We start from the raw sequence: 5,197 nt of genomic DNA, 5'->3' as shown, positions 1-5,197 counted from the left end.
GCGCTTGCAGCTGCCGCCGGCGTGGAGCAGCGCTGGCTCCAGAGAGGTGATCCCGCAGGCCGCCCGGGACCGGAGCGCGGGGCAGCTCGAAGACCCTGGAGTGGTAGGAGGAGGACTCGAGGACGACTCCAGCCGCATACTCGCCTTTTGCAGCCCCCAAGTTCGGCGGCGTGAGTCGGGAGCCCCCGGCCGGGGTCCCAGCTCTAGCGGGCGTCAGTGTGAGTGTGGGAGCGCGTGGCGCGCGCACCCGAGCGGCTGCTGGGGAATAAAATGTGACACGCACGCCTCGGACTCCAGTGCCGCGCGGCCAGGGGGAGCGCCGAGCACCACGGTGTCGTGCGCTTCGCGGCGAGGCTTAGGCAGAAGGCCGGTAAGAGAGGGCACTGGCTAAGGGTGGGCGACACCTTCCTCGGTGGCGCTGCAGCCTGCGCGCTGCTCTGCGCAGAGTTACACTCGGCGTTTAGGGGCCAGACCCGTGTCTGGGGAATATTGAAGGTGGTTTGGGGAGAAGCAGGAAATTCTGGAGAAGCGAACAGGAGAACGGCTTGCACTTTGGGGAAGGGCGGATACAGTTGTGCCCCTGTGGCTCAGTAACGGTGATCTTTTATTATTGGCTCTGGAAGGGAGTGAAGATTTTTGTTTGTCTTTCTTCAGCAGAAAGCTGCACTTCTTAAAGGTTAAAGTGTGTTCTGTTGATTTCTGGTTCTCTGTAGCTGTGATGTTAGGGGTAGTAGGGATCTTTAGAATCCTAAATACCCGAGTGTTAATTCTTATGTAGTTGGCAGGCGGCAAACTCCGCTTTTGGGTTTACTTTCCGCGGTGTACAGAGTGGATATTTGATGCATTCTTTGGAGTAGGGAGTGTGACGTCCATCTCATTCGGATTTGCCGGTTCTGTGTTGGGGGACGGAACTCATGGCTCTCGCAAGTGCTGCCTTCCAAAGAGCTGAATAGCTGTGTTTGGAGAAGCTGTGCTTTCCAGGAATTTAAATGAGACTTTTTGTGATTGCCTTCCAGGTCTCTCCTCCTAGTACCATATTTGTTTTGTCAGGCTGAACTTTCAAAGCTGTTTTGTAATCTGAGAAGCACTTTTGGGGGGAAAGTAATGCTTGGCTGGATTTTTGTGAACTTATTGTTATTGGACATGCGAAAAATTTGGCGAGAGGCAAACCATATTAGGTTGAAATCATTGTCTTTTGCACCACTGCCCTTCTGACCATAAAGGGACATGCTGGCCCTCCTCGCCGCGGACTGCCTGCTTGGGTGAGGGGATCTTTGGTGGGCAGGCAGCACATTTTGCATTTAGAGAACTTTCTGCACAGTTGAAAAACCCCACGCTGGTTACTTTGATGCTTCAATTTTTTGAAATTCTGATCAACATTTTTTGCCAACTTGAAATATAATTTATGACTAAGGAAGAATTCCAGTAAAGGGAAGTGCTATCTATCTATATATATATATATGATGTATATGTATGTACATACACATAAGATGATATATATATACACACACACACATATATATATCATCCTGTTGCTGCAAATTTAGGGTTAAACTTCTGAAAACTCTGAAAATTTAGGGTTAAAACTTCTTTTAAAAGGAGAAATGATGAGTGGCCTTGAACCAGTTTTTACCTACTCCCCTTCCCCCATTATTTTTCTGGAACTGACAACCAAAATTTTTATAGCACCTGAGGAATTTTATACTAACGCATTAAAAGAAACTATTGGCCAAGGTAAATGGATATTGTGCTCAAAACTGATGAAACCCTAAAATAATAGGTGAAGTGCCTTGAATTTTACTGCAAAGTTAAAAAGGTACTAAGACTTTTTGGAATTCTCTGTCCAATTGTTACTTCGATAGGTATAAATTATAGCATCTTACCTTTTTGCTTGATGCTGTGAAAGCTTCTGGAGTTTTGAGTTACATCTCTTGTAGAGATTGTGATAGGAGTCACCGCTTTCTATGGAGTACTGAGCTCCACAGTTCAGAGAGGCTTTGGATGGATACTCTTGGAAAGAGGTCAGAGCGAAGACCAACATTTGTTGAGTTTGCTATGTGGTGCACACGATCTAGGAAGCAAGGATACAAAATTGAGGATATTTAGACTAGAGGATTCAAGGTTGAGACAATTTAACATTTGAAAATATGTGAATGATTTATTATGCAGAAGAGGGCAATTATCTGTGTTGAGTTTCTGATGAGGATAATTAAGAGGGAAAAGGTTTACTCTGTGGGGTGAAGACGTAAGTTGAGTCTAGAGTGTTGTGGCCAATCTAGCCAGCAAAGATCGGTTAAATAGCGAAAGGACTGCTGAAAAAAATTCCTGTACGTGCTTGTTTCTGGAGGTTCCATCCCCCAACCCGGAGCTTCTCCTCTTTCTGAGATGGCTTAAGTGTGTGAGGCTCTGTTCTATTGCTTATACTGATACTGATTGAAATTTTACCCTCCAGGTTTAGAATTTATCCAAGCATTTCTCAAGTGCTTAAATCTTTTCTGAAATGACAAACTCATTTCTAGGCTTCTGCCCCTCCTGCTTAGGTAAATAAGTGATAGGTTCCTTTCCAAAACCTTGGAGATATTTGTCCTCTGGGAAGCTCTTAATTAATTTGCAGATTTGCTCCCTCATTGGTGAGACTTTGAATAAAAATATCTTATGCATGATAATAAGGACAGTCTTTGCTAATGCATTTGTTCTTTAAGAATATTGTGTTATTCCTGATCGATTTTTTTCTTCTCCTGGATTTTCTGTAGTAAGATCTTAAAATTTAATTGCTTAAATTAAATTAAGTATCTAATTCAACATGCATAAATGTCTAAGGGAATCAGATAGTACCCTCATGGCAGGTGTATGTTAAGGTTTGATTTTCTAAGCATTGAAACCTGAAAGCCCATCCCTTTAAAAAAATGGGATGAGGCCCGGCGCGGTGGCTCAAGCCTGTAATCCCAGCACTTTGGGAGGCTGAGACGGGCGGATCACGAGGTCAGGAGATCGAGACCATCCTGGCTAACACGGTGAAACCCCATCTCTACTAAAAAATACAAAAACTAGCCGGGCGAGGTGGCGGGCGCCTGTAGTCCCAGCTACTCTGGAGGCTGAGGCAGGAGAATGGCGTAAACCCGGGAGGCGGAGCTTGCAGTGAGCTGAGATCTGGCCACTGCACTCCAGCCTGGGCGACAGAGCGAGACTCCGCCTCAAAAAAAATAAAAATAAAAATAAATAAATAAAAAATAAATGAATGGGATGAAATTCCCAAATGACTATAAAAGTAGTAATTGCATATAATTATATAGTAATTTTGCAAAGTAGAAGGGAAACACAGGTGCGTATTTGCACAGAAATTTTCAATGTTCTTACACCAGTTGTTGATGCCAGCGCCATAGACTGAATGGGCTGTGGATGACCAGCCACTGTTAGTCGATTACCACATTTTCAGTTTAAGATGGCTACCATTTTCCCGAGAGCTCTCCTTCCAACTTTTGAGAAATTTGTTTCTAAATGTTATTAAGTACACAGTGCAAAGACATCAGTGTTAGAGAAACACGGATTTATTATGCCCCTTCCAAAATTTGAAGTTTACCCTTACTTAGTCCCAGCCACCTCCCACGCCTCCCATTGGATTGATAGGGAAACAGTTGCAATTCAGAATACTTGGAATCTACCTAGTCCACAGGTGAAATACATTTAAAGGAGATGAAATATGACCTGGGCAGTCCTAAGGCTTTGCAGGAGTTGGTGATCTGGTCCAGCCCTAGGAGAGGTCCTAGCCCTGGTAAAAGCAGGGTCCCCGCAGTTGTGGCACTATTATCTTCACTTGGCCACCTGCAGGTTCCTGATTATCCCACAGTACCCAGTGCCTACTGGTTGGTTGGGGGAATTGTTCTGTGCATGGAAATGACATCAGAGGCATGCTGCCTACTATGGGGGACTTCTATCTGGACAGAACGGTTCTGTGCCCTCCTGGCTTCTGCTGCCCTCTGTGGTCTTGTCTGGGGAAGAAGTCCAAATTGAAGGCAAGCGGTGGTTTTACAAAGCTAGAAGCATGTGAAGCCTAGGTTTGTAGTTTTGCACTGGACTTTCTTAGAGAGCTAAGGAAAGCTATTGGCCGGTGCTCCTGCAGTGACCAGCACTGGAGAAAGCCAGCCTTATCAGAGCTCAGTTTCCAGGGCTGGAAGCGGAAGGCTTACATGAAATCCTTCCCAACATGTCTGCTGGTGTGAGATTCCACAAAATTGATATTTGTAAGTTTTGGCATACTTAAAAGCTAATTCCTCTGCAGCCCCAGGAGATAAGAGTAATTCAAAGAGTAACAGTAGTAACTAATTTGCACTTATGAGGTACCACATCCTGCCATTTGCTTTGCACAGATTATCAAAGTGCACTTTAGCCACAATCCTGGGAGATATCATTATGCCCATTTTACAGATGGGAAGACTGAACCTCAGAAAGGTCAAGTGCCTTGGCAGAGCTGGGATTTGAACCTGTGTCTCAGTGTCCAAAACCCATGCTGTTAGACTGAGATCCACTCAACAGAGGAAAACAAGAATGACAACTCCTGCCATTGTGTGGGGCCAGAGACCACCTGTGACTGTAAGTTTCATGTCCTCAAACCAGGCTGAGCCTGCTGGATGGGGAAAATTGTATACAATGGACGAGGATGTCAGGGAACTCATGTATACAGAAAGCATGTGTTTATCAGAACCTGGAAGCAGAAAAAGGTTTAAGCTGCAACTTAAAAATGGACTATGAAATGTGGAATATCCAGGCAGTCAATATTAGAATGAGATTTGGGCTGATATGAAGCATGTCATATCAAGTGAAATTTCCAAGGAAAAATTCAGGCTAAGATTCAAGAAAATGATCCATCTGCTTTGAGTTACTGGGTTGGTAAGGAGAGCAAGCTCAAAAAGTAGTCTCCTGGTGCATTTAGAAATACATTGGCTAAAGCATTAGAGAATACACTGTAAAGAAAAATTCTACAATGTCTTGATTATAAGCCCTTGTTTTCAGAAGTTTGTAATTCACACATTAAGTTCTACTCTGGGCTGCTTCTACTGGTTGAGCCCAAGAGAAAAATGCTTTATTAAATTTAAAACAATTGGTTTTCCATGTTCAAATTATACAATTTTTTCAAGTAGAGGTTCTTGCATGTTGGTAATTGTGGTTTCTAAAATGACTTCGCTTTAAATTAAATATG

General features: G+C 44.0%; 1 protein-coding gene across 1 annotated transcript in view; it reads left to right on the top strand.

The window, feature by feature from the left end:
* The window catches only part of ST6GAL2 (ST6 beta-galactosamide alpha-2,6-sialyltranferase 2), an 82,747-nt gene that overhangs the window by 798 nt on the left and 76,752 nt on the right, over positions 1 to 5,197 (top strand). The gene's annotated exons all lie outside the window — the stretch shown is intronic.

Source organism: Colobus angolensis, unplaced genomic scaffold (genome assembly GCF_000951035.1).
Source record: "Colobus angolensis palliatus isolate OR3802 unplaced genomic scaffold, Cang.pa_1.0 Scaffold42, whole genome shotgun sequence".
NCBI lineage: Eukaryota > Metazoa > Chordata > Mammalia > Primates > Cercopithecidae > Colobus > Colobus angolensis.
Note: the sequence above shows the minus strand (reverse complement) of the source record. Positions and strands in the feature narration are given on the sequence as shown.